At 41.8% G+C, this 20,961-nt stretch overlaps 1 pseudogene; it reads left to right on the plus strand.

The window, feature by feature from the left end:
- Window positions 1-17,646: 17,646 nt before the first annotated feature.
- LOC110822159 (zinc-finger homeodomain protein 2 pseudogene) lies at window positions 17,647-20,243 on the plus strand (annotated as a pseudogene).
- The last annotated feature ends 718 nt before the right edge of the window (window positions 20,244-20,961 follow it).

Consider the following 20,961-nt stretch of genomic DNA (forward strand, 5'->3'; position numbering starts at 1 on the left):
CTAGGACTGATTTTGGGTTTGTTTGGAACATTTGTAGATATTATTAGCGCGTTTCGATTCTTGAAAAAAAACTTAGAGAACTCAGAGACTACCCATAGGCACAGTAAACAACTTAACTTTTCGGACGTCAAATCGAATAAGGATCCCTCACCCTATTCACTATCATAAAATTGAAGTCTAAATTAATAATAATATGGTATTTGTACAAATTAAATAAATGTGCATAATTAATTACGGATTGTTAATGAAGCCGAAATCGAAAATTATTCTCTGTTGATTTCTGTTGATTTATTTACAATCTAAAAGCATGATGGTATCTAGTCCATCACTTTTATTATTTGAATGCATGAACTGCTGCCTTACGTGACTACTGTTTGATTGAAAATTTGAGATATGATTGCATTCCTTGATATATGTTTGTTTGCTTATGTGATCATGATTGGTTTGAAAAATGGAGACTAAAAGAAAACGAGAAATTTTTGTGATTAAATAACCAGATTGAATGACAGCCTTACTGGATATCATGGGAGATGGTGGACGGACCGGGTACATGGAGAACCCTACCGTGAATGTTTTCTCGTATCGAACGGGGTATAGAGACTTGATAATTTGGCGCTTATACCGGACGTGGTATGTGAACGGCCTGCTTCACCCTCATACTGGACGAGATATAGGGACGACCCGCTTTACCCTCATACTATACGGGGTATTGAAGTTTAATAAATTGGTGCTCATATCGGACGGGATATGAAGACGGTCCGTAAATGAGATTGTTAAAGAAAAGAACTCACATGTAACGGGAACATCCCTATGAACCCCCATGGATACTAGTTGACTGGTGAAAAGGTGACAGTTATTATTTGGTTATTTGACGATGTGTATACATTTATGATATGTATTATGTTGTTGTTCCGACTGATTGCATATGAAATTATGATATGTGTTATGTTATTGACTCTATAGGTTGTTTTTGGAAATCTCGTTACGGTAAGTGAACTATAAATAGTTTAATTCATGATAAATGAATTTGCTAAATTTAATACTCCATTAGTTATTTTTATTTTTATACTCACATTTATTTATGTGTCGGTGATATAATGTGATATTCTTACTGGGCTAGTATAGTTCATTCCTTATTTAACCATTTCAGATCAAGAGGACCAGGTTCCGTAGCCCGATTCGCAAGAAGATTACAAGTAGATGCTAGATATTTTCTCTTTTCCGTTTATTTCCTTATTTCTTGTGTTTCTTCCAAAAGGGTGAATTCCGTAATGTTGTTTAGTACTTTTAAATTATTGTGTAAGGAATGTAAACCTTAACCCTTTTATTTTGCTTCCGCACTTAAGTTATTATTTATTTTCTTTGGGTATTTACGGAGTCGTTACAAATATTCCGTTTTATTATCCATACTCCCTGTTCTGTCTCCTCTACATGCTAAGATCGGAAGAACGCAGCTCTGGTCCAGTTTCCGTTGCTACATCATCTGTAAATGATAGTTAATGAGTATACACAAGCTCGATAGAATAAATTCAAATCATAAACATAGAATGAAAATTCAGTTAAATGCCTCCTAGGTCCCCACTTCAATTAGTCATGTCATCCCTCCTACCCACACTCTTCTCCTCTTACTCCCCTACCCCTTGCTATAATTACAACATCTTTTCGAAGAAAAATCGTCAACCATTCCCACTTATTACCACGTGAAGTCACCACAATAGGCCACCCTAACATTTCCCCACATACCTGACGTACCTATCCACTTGAACTTAACCTGGTCACACACCTACACTATTCCTCCCAGATCAAACCCCCAGCCATCACCAATATCGGTGACTGTTTTTTTTTGTTACTACTCGACCCCAACTGGCCACCTATTCATACTGTTATCCATTCCTTCCATCACCAATATCGATGACTCAACTCATCCCCACCTTCACCAAGTCTTGATCATAAACTGGCTACACACTCATACCGTTACCCTTTTGGTAACCCTTTAACCGTCACCAACATCGGCGGTCCTACTCCTCCCCCTGGACCAACAACTATCAATAACCAACATCAGCGTATCCAGCCACGACAATAGTACAAGTATGGTTATACAATTTCCATAATCAGAGTCAATCATCATACATACATGCATATTCAGCAAACACGCAAAATAGTTCATACAGGCACACATATTCAACAAATACATAAACCAGTTTATTTCACTATCCACACACATGTTCAACTAATAGAATTCCTACACATACTCATTACACTTATCTCATAACGCACACACACACATACACACATTGTTAAAGCACGTTTTCACCACGTCCTCACTCATTATTTTTATCTTTTTCTCATTTGCATCTCTTATTCTCATCTCACCCAACAGTACCTCATCAGACCACTCCCTTTCATTCGTATCTCTTTCTCTCATCTTCCTCAAGTGTCCCTATCATGCCACTCCCTCTCACTGGTAACTCTCTCTCTCATCTTTTTCATCCCTCTCAGACTGCTTCTGTAACACCTGAATAAAAATAAAAAATAAAAAAAATTATTTATTTATTTTTATTTTTATTTATTTATTTGATTCTTATTTAATTTAATTTAATAAAAATAAAAATAATAATAATGATAAAATTGGGTAAAAATATTATTTGGATTTAATTGAAATTGATTTTGGGAACAAGGGGTGAAAATTTAGATTCTGGAGGTATTTTTGAAAAGAAAATCAAAAATCGGAGGTCAAAACGTAATTTAGAAAAGTTGTACCACGTCAGCACCACGTCAGCAGCCACGTCAGCGGCCCGGTCAGCAGCCCCGGCCAACCAGGATGCGCCGCGTGGCAAGGACACGCTGACCAGGGGACGGGCCACGGGGGCGATCCGTGTGCGCGCGATCGGACGGCCCAGATCCGTTCCCGCGCGCACTGACGGCTCAGATCACACGTGCGCACGGACGACCCAGAATCATGCACACGAACGACCCAGATTACATCGCGATGAACGGTCCAGATTTAATCTCAATTAAATCCCAATCGAACGACCCAAATTCAATCTTGATGGACTGTCACGATTAAAAGGCAAAGGGTATAAATACCCCCACCCACACCTGACCAAAGAAACCCTAGCCGCCAGTGCTCGCCGGAGAAGAAGAACCAGACGCTGGAGGAGCCAGCTGCCACCATCCGCCGCCGGACCGGGGAAGTTTTCGACCGCCGATCGAGGTAATTTTTCTCCCCCTTGCTAGTTTTTTGACGCTGAGTCCGCCTGTGACCAAACCAGAGCCAAACCACCGGTCAAACGGCCAGAAAACTCAGCCAAAACCCAGCAGCGCCGCCGCGCCCCTCCTCGATTTTTGCCTCCGATGAGGCCCTTCCCGGCCTCTGTTTAATGCAAATTTTATACCAATGTGATCACCGTTCTTTTCTCTACAGGTTGATCAGAGCCAAACATCAAAACGCGACCCACGCCGAAGGAGCCGCCGCACCCGAGGACACCGCCGCCGGTAAGTTTCGATTTTTCGGCCCACCGAGGGCCCTAGGGTTGTTCTATCGCAGGGACCGATGCAAGCGTGGCCGAATTCGACCGAAAACGGCCAACCCAAGGCGAATCACCGCCGGAGCACGGCGGAGCCGCCGTGCCGGAATTGCAATATTGGCCGAATGGGGCCCTAGGTCTAATTTGAGATTTTTTGGGACACGTGCAGGTACCAGTAGTGCGTTTCAGTTCCCCAGAAAAAATTCAGGAAAAATTAGGGACAGTCTGTATGCGCACTGTAGAGCCGTATTCAGACTCTGAAACAAGTAAGGACCCCTCACCCTATTTCCTATCACGGTATTAAAGTTCAATAAATGATAAAACAGTATTTCATGAATCAATAGATGTGTGAAATAGTTTAAGGTCGCTAATGGAGCCCGAGTCTGGTGTATTTGTCGGTCAATTGTTGTTTGTTCTATTTTACAGTTTTAAATGCAGTATGATGTCTGATGTTTTTATTTCATAGTTTCGTGTGCATATATCACTTTTTTATTGATTATGGGTTGAATGACTGAGAACCCGATATTGTGTGTTGTCTTGTTTGGCATAAACTACTGGTTTGCATGTTTGTGTGTGATTTGATGATGATGACTGAGGAAAAAAAGGAATAAAAGATTACGTGAATTGATAAACGGATAATGCAAATAGCCTGACTAGATATCCTAGGAGATGGTGGACGGACCGGGTACATAGGGAACTCTACCGGGAACGTGGTCTCTCATAACAGACGGGGTATGAAGACCTTCTGTGTTTTGGCGCCCATACCGGACGAGGTATGGGGATGACCCGTTTTACGCTCATACCGGACGGGGTATGGGGACGGCTCTGGAATCAGGTTATAAATGTTAAGGGTTCACGGGTAGCGGGACCCCTATGGATCCCCATGGATACTAGTAGGCTGGTAAATGAGGAAAATGTATTGTTTAATGATTGAGATGCAAAGGCATGGTAAATATTTTGTTATACAGTTCATATGATTTCATGATGATGATAATGTTATTGCTTTCATATGTTATTTTATGAACCTCACCGAGGTAAGTGGACATTAAAGGTTTTTATGTTAATAAACGAGTTTACTATAAATTATGCTCCATTTGTAACGGCCCCGGAAAATATTAAAAAGAAATGAGTATTTAAATATATCGAATGCGGAAGCGAGATCAAAATTTCAGTTAACATCCCTTACACGAAAAACAAAAAAAAACGTACTTAAAATATAAAAGATTAAACTAACTAAGAAAGAAAACTCGAAAATAAACTATGCGTATGACTACAGAGTCTCTAGGCATCCCCTTCGTCGTCCTCCTGCGGAACGGGCTCGGGAACCATGTCTTCCTGATCTGAAATGGTTAATTAAGGAGTGAGCTACACTAGCCCAGTAAGAACATCACGATATCTCACCGTCACGGAGATAAAGGTGGGTAAAAAACCACAAAAGACCAATGGAGCATAATTTACAATAAACTCGTTTATTAACAACAAAACCTTTTATCAATAATAAAACTTTGACCATCCACTTACCTTGGTGGAATTTATGAAAACAATATGAGAAAAACAATAACATTATCATAATCATTGAATAATCTAAGCTGTAAAACATAACACTTATCACGCCTCTTGTAATTCAATCATTGTACAACATATCTTTTTCTCATTTACCAGCCTACTAGTATCCGTGGGGGTCCATAGGGGTTCCGCTACCCGTTAACCTTTAACATTCATAATCAGTTTCCAGGGCCGTCCCCATACCCCGTCCGGTATGGGCGCCAAAACCATGAACCTCAATACCCCGTCCGGTATGAGGGTGAAACGGGCCGTCCCCATACCCCGTCCGGTATGGGCGCCAAAACCATAAACCTCAATACCCCGTCCGGTATGAGGGTGAAACGGGCCGTCCCCATACCCCGTCCGGTATGGGCGCCAAAACCATAAGATCTCCATACCCCGTCCGGCATGTGAGACCACAATCCCGGTAGGGTTCCCTACGGACCCGGTCCGTCCACCATCTCCCAGGATATCTAGTCAGGCTGACCCCCATAATACAATTATCAGTTTACACAATCTTTCATTTTTCCTTTTCCTCAATCAGCATCATCAATTCACATTTAAACAAGCAAATCGTAATTCATACCAAACAGACAACATACAGTATCAGTTTTTCAGTCATTCAACCCATAATCAATAAAAACGTAGTACATGCACACAAATCTGTAAAATGAACACATCAAACCTCATTTTGCATTTAAAGCTGTAAACAGGCCAAATAACAGTAAACCACCAATCACACTAGACTCGGGCTCCATTAGCTACCTTAAGCAATTTCACACATGCATTAATTCAAGAAATACCGTTTTATCATTTTGAACTTTAATACCGTGATAGGAAATAAGGTGAGGGGTCCTTACCTGTTTTCGGGATCCGAATACGATTCACAGTGCGCCTGCAGGCTGTCCCTAATTTTCCCCTGAATTTTTCCCGGGGAACTGAAACACGCTCACAGTACCTGCACGGGTTCCAAAAAAAATCCAAATTAGGCCCAGGGCCTCTTTCGGCCCAAATCGCAACTCCGGCACGGCGGCTCCGCCGTGCTCCGGCGACGGCGCCGCCGCTGGCGGCGGCGAGTCGCCTCGGGTTGACTGTTTTCGGCCGTTTTTGGCCGAATTCAGCCACACTCGCATTGGTCCTTGTCAGAAAACAACCCTAGGGCCCTCGGGGGGCCAAAAAATCACGGAAAAACGGAGCTTACCGGCGGCGGCGCTCTCGGGTACGGCGACTCTCCGGCGAAGTTCATGTTTTGGTGATTTGGCTTCGGTCAACCTGTAGAGAAAAGAATGGTGATCACGGTGATATAAAAATTGCATCGAACAGAGGCCGGGAAGGGCCTCGTCGGAGGCAAAAACCGAGAGGGGGCGCGGCGGTGCCGCTGGGCTTCGGCCGCGTATTCCGGCCGTTTGGCCGGGATTTCAGCTTCGATTTGGCCATAGGAGGAATCAGTGGGGAAAAACGAGTCGGGGGTATGAAATTTACCTCGATCGGCGGTCGGAAATTTCCCCGGTGCGGCGGCGAGTGGCGGCGGGTGGCGGCGGTCGGCCTCTGGTTAGTCTTCTCCGGCGAGCGGCTGGCGGCTAGGGTTTGTGGTCTGGTGTGGAGGTTCTATTTATAACCCCTTGCCTTTTGATCACAGCCGTTCATTTTGTTTTAATCTGGGCCGTTCGTTTTTGATTGAATCTGGGCCGTCCGTGCGATTGAATCTGGGCCGTCCGATCGCGTGATTGATCTGGGCCGTCGGATCGCACCCACGCGGATCGCCAGCGTGGCTCCTTTTGGAGTGACGCGGTCTTGCCACGTGGCAGGCCCTGGTTGGCCGGGACTGCTGACCGGGCCTGCTGACGTGGCTGCTGACGTGGCCGCCCTTTTTTTTTTTTTTTTTTTTTTTTCTCCTCCTTTTCGGGTGCTACAACTCTCCCCCCCATAAAGAAATTTGGTCCCCAAATTTGCCTCATTACTCTTGATCAAACAGATGAGGATATTGGGCCCTAAATTCTGATTCCAGCTCCCAAGTCGCCTCCCTAGGCGTGTGGTTCTGCCACAAGACTTTTACAAATGATATTTCCCGGTTACGGAGTATTCTGCTTTCTCGGTCCGTGATACTGACCGGTACTTCTTCATAAGACAAGTCCTCTCGGAGTGAGAGCGGTTCATGAGCCACGACATGAGAAGGGTCCGGATTGTACTTGCGCAGCATAGATACATGAAACACATTGTGAACCCGGGAGAGCTCAGGGGGCAGTGCAAGTCTGTAGGCAGTGGTACCAATCTTGTCTAAGATTTCAAAGGGTCCAATGTATCTGGGGTTTAATTTTCCCCTTCTGCCGAACCTACTAATTCCCTTGAAGGGGGTGACTTTAAGAAACACCCGGTCACCTTTCTCAAAGGCCAGGTCCCTCCTTCGGGTATCAGCATAGCTCTTTTGCCTACTCTGAGCTGTCTGGATGTTCTTCTTGATCTTAACTATCTTGGACGTGGTTTCTTCCACTAAATCCGGGCCAAACAATCTTCTATCGCCCACTTCCTCCCAACAAATCGGTGACCTGCACGGACGCCCGTAAAGCGCCTCGTATGGGGCCATGCCGATGCTTGCTTGGTAACTGTTGTTGTAGGCAAACTCTATCAGGGGTAGATGGTCGTCCCAATGGCCTCCGGAGTCAAGGACACAAGCTCGGAGCATATCCTCCAGCGTACGGATTGTCCTCTCTGATTGTCCATCGGTTTGGGGGTGGAAGGCAGTACTGAGGGACAGCTTTGTTCCCATAGCTTGCTGGAAACTATTCCAAAACCGAGAAGTGAATCTGGGATCCCTGTCGGATACCACTGTTACTGGGACCCCATGCAGTCTGACTATTTCCCGGACATACATTCTTGCCAACTTGTCCAACGAATCAGTCATTCTGATGGCCAGGAAGTGGGAAGACTTAGTGAGTCGGTCAACAATTACCCATATGGCATCGTGTCCCGATCGTGCCTTGGGTAGTCCCGATACGAAGTCCATGGTGATGTGTTCCCACTTCCATTCTGGAATCGGTAAAGGCTGAAGCAACCCCCCTGGGCGTTGATGTTCTGCTTTGACCTGCTGACATACCAAGCACTTAGATACAAAGTCGGCTATATCTCTCTTCATCCCATTCCACCAGAATCGGGGTCGCATAGTTTGGTACATTTTTGTACTTCCTGGATGCATGACGAACCTTGAACTATGGGACTCTGTCATGATGTCTCTTTTTAATTCATTGTCGTCTGGGACACACATTCTGTCCTTGAAACGAATCAATCCGTCGGCAGAGATCTGAAATTCTGAGTTCACTCCCTGTTCTGCATCCTTCTTGCGGTTTACTAGGGCGGAGTCGATTGACTGGGCTTCCTTTATTCTTTGGATTAGCTCGGGTTGGACTGCTAGGTGGCTCAAACATGTGGCCCTCTTCAGATCTTGCAGTCGAACCTGCTGCGTAGCCCCAATGGACCTGCATTCCGAAACCATCAGATGGGCTAGGGTGCCTGCACTCTTCCTACTGAGGGCATCGGCTACTACGTTGCCCTTACCTGGATGGTATAGGATGTCACAATCATAGTCCTTGAGGAGTTCCATCCACCTTCTCTGACGCATGTTGAGATCCTTCTGAGTGAAGATGTGCTTCAAGCTCTTATGATCGGTGTAGATCTGAAAGGTCTCTCCATACAAATAATGGCGCCAGATTTTCAAGGCGTGTATGATTGCGGCAAGCTCCAAATCATGGGTAGGATAGTTCTTCTCATGATTCTTTAGCTGTATAGACCCATATGCTATAACCTTTCCATGCTGCATCAGGACACAACCCAGGCCCAGATAGGAGGCATCACTATAAACTGTATACCCTCCTGATCCACTCGGTAGAGCCAGCACGGGTGCAGTAGTCAGTCGCTTTTTCAATTCTGAAAAACTCCTTTCGCAGTTCTCATTCCAATCAAACTTTGCATTCTTCTTTGTGAGTCGGGTTAGAGGGGCCGCTAGACTGGAGAACCCTTCGACAAACCGGCGGTAATAACCCGCCATCCCTAGGAAACTGCGAATTTCCTTAACTGTTGTCAGCCTTTTCCAACCAAGTACCGCTTCAACCTTTTCGGGGTTCACCGACACCCCTTCCTTCGATATAACATGTCCTAGGAAGGCGGTTTGCTCGAGCCAAAATCCACACTTGCTCAACTTTGCATACAACTTCTTTTCCCTGAGTACCTGGAGGACTTGGGCAAGATGATGAGCATGTTCTTCTCTACTTTTTGAGTAGACTAAGATATCATCGATGAACACGATGACAAATTTATCCAAGAACTCTCTGAAGATTCTGTTCATTAGATCCATAAAGATGGCCGGGGCGTTGGTTAGCCCAAACGGCATAACCAGGAACTCATAGTGTCCGTACCTGGTTCGGAATGCCGTCTTGGGGATGTCTTCTGCTCTCACTTTTACCTGATGGTAACCTGATCGTAGATCTATTTTAGAAAAGACTTGTGCACCCTGCAACTGATCGAAAAGGTCATCAATCCGGGGGAGAGGGTACTTGTTTTTAATTGTTACCTTGTTTATCCTTCTATAATCAATACACAGTCTCAATGTTCCATCTCCTTTCTTTGCAAAAGTAACCCCGGCACCCCATGGGGAAATGCTGTGTCTAATGAAGCCACTGTTTTGTAGCTCAGTGATTTGTTTCTTTAGCTCTTCCATCTCGATGCGGCTCATTCGGTAAGGAGCTACCGAGATGGGTTGGGTTCCTGGCTGTAAGTCTATGGTGAACTCGACCTCTCTGTCCCCTGGTAGACCGGGCAGTTCATCCGGAAATACGTCTGGAAAGTCTCGGACTACTGGAATCTCTTGGATACAAACTTCCTTCTTGGGTTTACCATGTACCACGTCCGGGTCTGCATCGGCATCCTTCTGGGTAAGGTTGTAAACTCTGCCCTGGATTGGAGGCCTCCCTTGATTCTGGTTCCTAGGACACTCCCTCGCATAGTGCTGGGTACTGCCGCATATGCGACAGGTGTTGTTGAGGCGGTAGCAGGGTCGGTCCCCATGATCCCTGCCGCAGTACTGGCAGATCTTCCCACGAGCTACCCCCATAGCCTGAGGAGGGCCCTGAGCGGCAGGCCTGGGTCTCTTGCTGGGTTGGACCGGCATGGTAGGCGCTGGCCTGCGGAGCGGGGCTGAAGGTCGGGAACTTCCCGCTAGCTGAGGGCGGGTGTCGAAGCTCCTTTCTATGATCTGCGCCTTTGCCAGGACTGCCGAATATGTCTCGAGCTCCATCACCAACAAGTGCTGTCTGATCGCCGGGCGGAGACCCCACTGGAATTTCCTGGCCTTTCGGCCCTCATCCAACAATGTCTCCGGGGCATGTCGGCCCAGCTCCAGGAACTTGCGGGCATACTCCGACACTGTCATATTACCCTGGACCAACTGAGCAAATTCAATTTCCTTTAAATGTTGGATGTGCTTAGGGAGATACTCCGCATGGAAAGCCCCTAGGAACTGCTCCCAAGTAACTGGTACAGGCAGGGTGGCCCGCTTGAGCTCCCACCAGCGTACTGCTTCCCCTACCAGCATGTAGGAGGCAATGGCAGCCCTCTGCTCAGGAATTACTCCCAAGGTCTCAAAGGCTCGCTCAGTCTCCGCCAACCAGTATTGGGCCTCTTCAAAAGAGGATTCCCCCGAAAAAGTAGAAGGGTTCAGTCTCCTGTACCTCTCTATGAAGCCAGGGTCGATCAAGGAGGGAGCGGGGTCCCGAGGTAAAGGAACTGGGGCCGGCTGAGGGTGAACTGGGGGACCCTGTGGTGGCGCCTGCTGATGGGGTGGGGGCACTGGAATGTGCTGTGGCGGTACCTGTTGGTACCGTGGCTGTGGTACCGGGTCGTACCGCGGCTGTGGTGCCGGGTGGTACTGTGGAGGAACAGGCTCCTGCCGGGGTGGCTCGGGATCAGCCTGCTGTAACGGGGGCTCAACCTGCGCTAGCGGAGGAGGTCCGGGTAACTCCCTTCTCTCCTCTTGCCTTCGCTGAGCAGCTACGAGAGCTTCCACCATCTCATATAATCTGTCCAAATCCTCCCGAAGCGAATTATCTTGGGCCGCTCGGTTTAGTGGGGGCCTTCCTCTCCTCATTTCTGTGTACCTGCATTTACAAGGAATGGTTGAGTAACGACCAATCGGTGAGTATTTCTTTAAAGGACTATAGTGTAAGGGATGGGTCCGAGGAAACCTGACTCTGATACCAACTGTAACGGCCCCGGAAAATATTAAAAAGAAATGAGTATTTAAATATATCGAATGCGGAAGCGAGATCAAAATTTCAGTTAACATCCCTTACACGAAAAACCAAAAAAAACGTACTTAAAATATAAAAGATTAAACTAACTAAGAAAGAAAACTCGAAAATAAACTATGCGTATGACTACAGAGTCTCTAGGCATCCCCTTCGTCGTCCTCCTGCGGAACGGGCTCGGGAACCATGTCTTCCTGATCTGAAATGGTTAATTAAGGAGTGAGCTACACTAGCCCAGTAAGAACATCACGATATCTCACCGTCACGGAGATAAAGGTGGGTAAAAAACCACAAAAGACCAATGGAGCATAATTTACAATAAACTCGTTTATTAACAACAAAACCTTTTATCAATAATAAAACTTTGACCATCCACTTACCTTGGTGGAATTTATGAAAACAATATGAGAAAAACAATAACATTATCATAATCATTGAATAATCTAAGCTGTAAAACATAACACTTATCACGCCTCTTGTAATTCAATCATTGTACAACATATCTTTTTCTCATTTACCAGCCTACTAGTATCCGTGGGGGTCCATAGGGGTTCCGCTACCCGTTAACCTTTAACATTCATAATCAGTTTCCAGGGCCGTCCCCATACCCCGTCCGGTATGGGCGCCAAAACCATGAACCTCAATACCCCGTCCGGTATGAGGGTGAAACGGGCCGTCCCCATACCCCGTCCGGTATGGGCGCCAAAACCATAAACCTCAATACCCCGTCCGGTATGAGGGTGAAACGGGCCGTCCCCATACCCCGTCCGGTATGGGCGCCAAAACCATAAGATCTCCATACCCCGTCCGGCATGTGAGACCACAATCCCGGTAGGGTTCCCTACGGACCCGGTCCGTCCACCATCTCCCAGGATATCTAGTCAGGCTGACCCCCATAATACAATTATCAGTTTACACAATCTTTCATTTTTCCTTTTCCTCAATCAGCATCATCAATTCACATTTAAACAAGCAAATCGTAATTCATACCAAACAGACAACATACAGTATCAGTTTTTCAGTCATTCAACCCATAATCAATAAAAACGTAGTACATGCACACAAATCTGTAAAATGAACACATCAAACCTCATTTTGCATTTAAAGCTGTAAACAGGCCAAATAACAGTAAACCACCAATCACACTAGACTCGGGCTCCATTAGCTACCTTAAGCAATTTCACACATGCATTAATTCAAGAAATACCGTTTTATCATTTTGAACTTTAATACCGTGATAGGAAATAAGGTGAGGGGTCCTTACCTGTTTTCGGGATCCGAATACGATTCACAGTGCGCCTGCAGGCTGTCCCTAATTTTCCCCTGAATTTTTCCCGGGGAACTGAAACACGCTCACAGTACCTGCACGGGTTCCAAAAAAAATCCAAATTAGGCCCAGGGCCTCTTTCGGCCCAAATCGCAACTCCGGCACGGCGGCTCCGCCGTGCTCCGGCGACGGCGCCGCCGCTGGCGGCGGCGAGTCGCCTCGGGTTGACTGTTTTCGGCCGTTTTTGGCCGAATTCGGCCACACTCGCATTGGTCCTTGTCAGAAAACAACCCTAGGGCCCTCGGGGGGCCAAAAAATCACGGAAAAACGGAGCTTACCGGCGGCGGCGCACTCGGGTACGGCGACTCTCCGGCGAAGTTCGTGTTTTGGTGATTTGGCTTCGGTCAACCTGTAGAGAAAAGAATGGTGATCACGGTGATATAAAAATTGCATCGAACGGAGGCCGGGAAGGGCCTCGTCGGAGGCAAAAACCGAGAGGGGGCGCGGCGGTGCCGCTGGGCTTCGGCCGCGTATTCCGGCCGTTTGGCCGGGATTTCAGCTTCGATTTGGCCATAGGAGGAATCAGTGGGGAAAAACGAGTCGGGGGTATGAAATTTACCTCGATCGGCGGTCGGAAATTTCCCCGGTGCGGCGGCGAGTGGCGGCGGGTGGCGGCGGTCGGCCTCTGGTTAGTCTTCTCCGGCGAGCGGCTGGCGGCTAGGGTTTGTGGTCTGGTGTGGAGGTTCTATTTATAACCCCTTGCCTTTTGATCACAGCCGTTCATTTTGTTTTAATCTGGGCCGTTCGTTTTTGATTGAATCTGGGCCGTCCGTGCGATTGAATCTGGGCCGTCCGATCGCGTGATTGATCTGGGCCGTCGGATCGCACCCACGCGGATCGCCAGCGTGGCTCCTTTTGGAGTGACGCGGTCTTGCCACGTGGCAGGCCCTGGTTGGCCGGGACTGCTGACCGGGCCTGCTGACGTGGCTGCTGACGTGGCCGCCCTTTTTTTTTTTTTTTTTTTTTTTCTCCTCCTTTCCGGGTGCTACACCATTAGTCTTTTGAGTTTTCTACCCACATTTACTTCCGTGGCGGTGAGATAATGTGATGTCTTTACTGGGCTGGTGTAGCTCACTCCTTATTTAACCATTTCAGATCAGGAAGACGTTGTTCCCGAGCCCGTTCCGCAGGAAGACGGCGAAGGGGACGCCTAAGGACTCCGTAGTTATATTTATAGTTCTTATTTTCGAGTATCTCTTTTAGTTAGTTTGTTCTTTTATACTTTGAGCACGTTTTTGGTTTTAGTGTAAGGGATGTTAATCAAAATTTTTATTACGCTTCCGCATTTGACATTTTTACTACACATATTTCATTCTAAATTTTCGGGGCCGTTACAGCTTCCACTGTCACAATCTTGTTCACAAATCCATTCACAGCATAACCTTAGCAGCCTCTAAGCTTCCACTCTTTTTTGTGACTGTTCGGTATGCCCTACATATTTATACATTTCCTTGCATAATTCCTACATCCTTCGAACTTCCTCTCCTGCTCATAATATTCTACTATATATATATATACTAATATAGAGTTATACAATTGTTTCCTTTACAATTCCCGTTTGTACCTCCTGTACAATACTCTTACGCTTTTGCCTACCAAACTTCCCACTCTCTATTCACTTCCTAACCTACTCTCATAGAAGAGTCATTTCTCTTTTACGGCTCCCTATCCTCTCTGTGATCAAATCCCTATCATCTAACACATAAGTATGCATTTCCAGGATTGAAATTTAACTACAATTTCCATTTCAGTGTTTGAAATTCGAATTTGCAATACCTCTTGTCTCCATTGTCCTCAACACAACCCCAACTCACTCAATCTTTAATCGTCTCCTCCTTCTTTGGCTCTCTCTCAAGTCCTTAACTGACTGCCTTCTCTTCTCTCTTCTCGTCTCCTTCTTTTTTTGGCTTTTTTCTCAAATCATCGACCGACTGCCTCATTTTCTCTCTTCTCCCCCTATTTTTTTCTTTTTTTTTTCCATCCTATTTATACCTACTATGCTAAATCATCCCAATTGTCCATTCCCATCCCTTAATCTGAACCATCCTTCCTCACTCTTCCCCTCTTATATTTATATATATTATTACTATTATTTATTTATTTATTTATTTATTTATTTATTCCGATAATAATTCAGTTATTACAAGTCGCCGAAGAAGAGAGCTGACTGCTACTCGTTGTCGCGCTGGAGCCACCTTTGATCGTCAAAAAAGGTAAAAATTGCACATCTATGACTAAATTGAAGCAAAAGAAACAACAGATGAACTAGAAATCGTAGGTAGAGCCCGGCGGCGCCGCCGCGGACAAAATTCGAAACCGCATCTGATGAACACCTTCATATTTCCTGTTTCGTGCGATTTTTTCACCGTTATGTTTATATACATATTATTATAAAAAATTAATTTATAATATTTTTTATATTAAATTATGTTATAAATTATAATAATCACTAAAAATTCTAACATAATATTTGCAGAATTATTAAAAAAAATATTTTTTTAAAAAATAATTAGTCGAATTTTAAATTAAAATACTAATAATTAAAAAGAAATTAATTAAGCATGTTCTATATTAAGGTAAGAAAACATGAGTAGTAATAATTAACGTGAGAGACACTTGGGTAGACTTTTGCCACGTGGTCAAGCCCCTGCGATTAATCGGTCAAGCATTAATTAATTAAGAAGACAGCTTTGTTCAATTAATTTAATCATTGATCTACATAATTACTTTAGTTTAACCCTAATTATTACTACTCGGAAATTGTTCCAGACATACACACTAAAATTGATAAGAAGGTGCCTTATATATATATATATATATATAAAAGTGGAATATAAAAATTAATTAAATAATTAAAATGTGAGATTAATTATATAATTTAATTAGACTAAATTTATTGTATTATTAAATTTATAATTAATAAAAATTACAAATATATTTTATTTATTTTAAATTGTCCAAGAAAATAAGATAACCCAATCATTTTTTTTTTCTCTAAAAAATTAATAATTTTACATTTTTTTAATTAAACTAAATGTAAACTTATAATTAACTTCTCGCAGTGGAGATAAATTTATAATTAAATTAAATAAACTTTTATAAATTAGTTTATTAAATAAAGTTACTTTAGACCCTTCAATCTCCACTACCCCATTTAAATAATTAAAATAAGGCAGATATATATAGACTATACGTATGTGTATATATATATATATACACACACACACATATAGGCAACATGTGAAGGCTTTTTGTTCCCCAAAATGCTATACAGAATTAAGCAAGCTTAGTGTCAGCATGTCAGGAGATTAATTTATATGAAATTAAGGTGCATGCAAGGTGACTAATTAGCGTACAGACCGCAATGAACAAATACATGAACTCAAACTCCTACACTATATATATACATATATATATATGTATATATATGATTCAATTAATGATGTGATTAGCAGACAAAGCTGTTTTTATTTCTTTATTATACCCACGTTCGATGCTCCACATACATACACGCCGTTTTTGGACTTTTTTTAAAAGAAAAAATTGAAGACGTTACTATTTTTGGACTCTACTTAAATAGACAAAAATACCCTTTTGTATTTATATATATGTGAACTATCCAATTAATGTACTAAGATTTTATGAAATAATATATATATATATATGTTTACAAACACAAATATATATATATATATATATATGCGATAGATCGATTAGAAATGATAAGTTGATAATATAATGGGTTAGTAGTGGAGTCAAATTTTAATAAATTATATTATGTATATCTAATATTAAAAATGATATATGGAAAGTCATAGATAAGCGCTTATATAAAAGCATAAATATATATGATATTGTAAAATGTAAAATATTATCTAATATTTAAAATGTAAAAACTTCTAAGCCCTTAACTTGTAAAGGAAATAAGGAATTAGTGGAATATAGACATTTTTTTGTTCTCCTTGATATAAACCTTCCAACAATCCAAATAATAATGATGATGGAGAGAAAATGAGAGTAAAAAAATAGTTTAAGAAGATATGGTTAATAAAATTATATTAGTTAATAAAGATTTATAGGATTGAAATATATACTACTTATCATAAATAGTATTTGATATTTAAAAATTATTTATTAAATATAAAATTTTTTCGTATTTCAATAAATTTAATAATATAAGTTGACATTATATTCTTAAAAATTTAAAAGAATTAACTAATAATAAATTAATATTTATACATAGAGTTTTTGTTAATAATTATTCATAAGCGAATTATTTAATTTTTTTAAATAATACCGAACCAATCAACACACATTTGCTTTGGTTTTAATTAAAATAAAATTTAAGCAGGTTTAGTTAGTGTTTAAATAGAAGGGAGCAAATTCGAATTTAAAAGTAAAAATACGATTAAACCCATTCCACCTTTATATTAAAGTATTATATGTTTAAATTTTTTAATTAAAATTATGAAATTATTGCACACATTTTTTAAAAAAACCATTTGAATAGGTCTTTCAATCCTCCCCTTAACTTTAATGTATATGAACCCAAAACTCAAGCAAAGAAAATAATTCGAGGATTAAATTTAAATTTTATTATTTACAATTGAATTAAATTTAAATTTTAAAAAACTCGTTTCGAACTCAACTTATTATAATTATTTTTGAAATCATACACTTTATAGATGCGATTGGATTACTCAAATTTTTGTATACTATAAAACTACTTTATGAGTTCAATAATTTGGAGATTTTAAATATATTAACCAAAAATTAAAATAAGGCATGCACTTTGATTTACAAAGAGCAATTAGATAAAATACAAAAACAATTAATTCATAATTAAATGAAATTAAAACATTAAAATTTTATTTAAAAAACAAATATTAAGATTATAAGAACATGAGAAAAAAAATAGATTGCAATTCGAGATGGGTTGAATTTACACGATATGAAACGTAGAAAACAAAGAGTCAAACGTCAATGCAACTCACTCTGTGTCCCATGGCTTTCTACGGTGAGCAGCCGAAGTAAAACCAAACACAAAGCCGACGTGCGAAGGAGGATAAAGCGGAGAAGATGCTAAAAACGGCAGCGTAGAGCATCAGTGAGAGAGAGACTAAAGTCAGTGGGTGGTCAGGGAAAAGGAAACGAGTGGAGTTGCAGAAAGATTTCTGCAGACGCACCACCCACCAACATGAAAAACACAGCTGTTGAGTAGAGAGAGAAACAAAGCATGTCTGCCATGGCGAAAGAAAGAGAGAGAAAGAGAGAGAATCTGACACACACTATAAAGACAAGTTCTGTCGCAGTGGACCAGCATTCTCTCGCTTTAATTCCTCTCTCCCCCACCAGTTAAAAATTAAAACCCCCCCTCTCTCCCTCCTTCTCTCTCTCTCTCTCTCTCTCTCTCTCTCTCTCTCATTGATTATATATATCTTAAGCAAAAACCCTTGTGGGTAATTTAAGATTTTGTCAATAGTCAAAGCACTGTTTTTAATCTGGGAACTTGATCAGGTTTTAGCAGGAAGATTCCAGGCAAAGTTAAGTCAAAAGTCTTCTTCTTCTTCTTCTTCTTTCTCTTTAAGACAAGTCACAGTGAGAATCAACGGTGGAGGGAGAGGGAGGAAGGAGATGGAGGAGGCAATAATAATTAGGAGCTGGACCAGGATGCAGGTCAAGACGGAGAACTAACATGACCTTGTCTCTTGATCTGAGAAAAGTTTTTCTTTACCCACCCATCTATATTTTTGGTTACTCAACAACCCACCTGTTGCTTAATCTCATAAAAATGGCTGCTTAGGAAACAAATCAAACCCTTTTGGTTTCTTTTTTACAATATCTGGTGCAGTTACAGCTCTTTCTCAAATCAAAGGTGAGTATAATTAGTGAACTCTGCTTTGGGAGGGTCTTTTATTTTTTGTGGGGCCTATGAGATTAAGCTGTTCTTATTAGTCCTTTATATATTTGTTTTATTTGTAAATCAACTGTTTATCACTTGGCTTACGTCTGAGTAATAGGGGATTTAAATTAGTGAAATGGGTTGGTGGATTTAGCACCAAAATGTCTAAATCATAATCAGAGAAAGGAAAGAGAGAGAGAGAGAGAGAGAGAGAGAGAGAGAGAGAGAGAGAGAGAGAGAGAGAGAGAGAGAGAGAATAATTCTGAGTTAGCTAGTGATTAGTTCTTTGGTTAAGTTGTTCTTTTTTCTGGGTTTGGAAAGATTAAGGGAATAAGGTTCATGGGCGCAAAAAAATTTATCACGATCAAGAAAATGATCATGATGGTCTGAAGAAGAAAGATTCATGGGTCATGTAAAGAGTTAGATCGAGTTTTTCTTTTCTTCTTGAAATTTCCGAAAAATCAGATTTTAATGGAAGTCAGAAGCCAGGATAAGCAGATGGGAATTCCTAGTTATAATTCTCCTGTTGCAGAAAGAAGAAGAGGAGATCATCATCATCATCATCATCATCATCATCCTGTTCATGGCGATTCAGTAGTCTTTCAACCTCATCAAACCCTAGATCATCATCACCATCATCTTCTCCGCCATGATCAACTGCAATACGTAAATCACCAGCAAATACATAACACACCCAGAAGAGATCCAGACCCAGAACCAGAATTAGATCCAGACCGAGTTCCAACAAGCTCACCAACAAGCAGCAAATCGAACCAAGATTCCCCCCCTCGAGCGCCGCAGAGACCCTCCCCAACTCCAGCCGCCATTGACAGTGCAGCTCCTGCTCCGGTGGTGGTTAAGTATCGAGAATGCCTGAAGAACCACGCGGCGAGCATGGGCGGTCACGTTGTGGATGGCTGCGGAGAGTTTATGCCCAGCGGCGAAGAGGGCTCGCTGGAATCTTTGAAATGCGCCGCCTGCGACTGCCACCGGAACTTCCACAGGAAAGAAATCGACGGCGAAACACCGAGAAGGAACAACACCATAATCCTACCTCCTCCTCATCTTCAACCTCATCAACTTCCTCAACTATACCATCATCGTCATCACCACAGATTAATCTCACAAGGTTTACTACCCAGTCCTTCGCTGCCGGCCGGCCCACTTCCTCCGATGATGATGAACTTCGGCGGTGGAGGCACTGCAGCCGAGTCCTCCAGCGAAGATCTAAACATGTTACAGTCTAATAATAACACAGTAGGAAAGACCTCCCGGTCGAAGAAGAGATTTAGAACGAAGTTCAGTCAAGAACAGAAGGACAAAATGTTGGAGTTCGCAGAGAAATTGGGGTGGAAGATACAGAAGCAAGACGAGAAGGAGGTGCAGCAATTTTGTTCGCAGGTGAACGTTACAAAACAGGTTTTCAAGGTATGGATGCACAACAATAAGCAAGTCGTGTTGAAGAAGAAGCAGATTATGTAAGGCTTTAATTTTTTTCTCCTTCATGTTAGTTCAGAGAAATTTTCTAGGAGTTAACTTAATGATGGGTAGATATTAGATGTTAATTATTTTCTTCTTGTATAACATCATATATTTATTAATTAGATTACATATATACACTAATTATAACACAATTTTTGATCCAAGTCTATAATCTCTTATAAAACAACAACTACCGAGTTAAGTAGTAATTGATTAATGACCTAACAAACACATGCATAAACCAAAATAGTTGCTTAGAGGAAGAAGAAAAGATTTGAGAGACTGGAACTGATCTTAGTATGAAGTATTCTTCTGAATTTTCTCAGTAATCTTTGTTATAACATCAACACATATGTATATGCATATTCCTTAATTCTATTTCTTCTGACAATAAAGTACAAATTCTATGATAATTATCATAACCCACAAGAATTTTTGCCCAAAAAAAAAAAAAAACATTTTTAGTTTAAAAAAATTAAATTTTAATTATGCAATAATTAGATATACTTATATATTTTTGTCGTGCTATAAGAACAAAAGATGACAAGAACTAGAAACAAACAATGTTAATGGAAAGGCAATAAGCAAGAAAGATGACATATTTTTTGAGTAATTTTTAGTATTTTATAATAATTTAGTAATTTTGTATATGTAATTATCTAATATTACATCGTAATTAAATTAAGTTACTATTAATTATAATGAGTTATTTATCTTTCTGACTATTTAATACTACATTGTATGCTGGTCTCTTGTACCAGCTATGATCTATCTCTTCGGCCCCTCCATTGTCACATACAAGATGGTATCTGGTTCCTAATCTTTAAAACCCTACCTCAGTATAGAAGAAATCTCTCAATACGTATAACTAGCCAGAGAAAA

Source organism: Carica papaya, chromosome 4 (genome assembly GCF_054855325.1).
Source record: "Carica papaya isolate Zhongbai chromosome 4, ASM5485532v1, whole genome shotgun sequence".
In the NCBI taxonomy this organism is placed as follows: Eukaryota; Viridiplantae; Streptophyta; class Magnoliopsida; order Brassicales; family Caricaceae; genus Carica; species Carica papaya.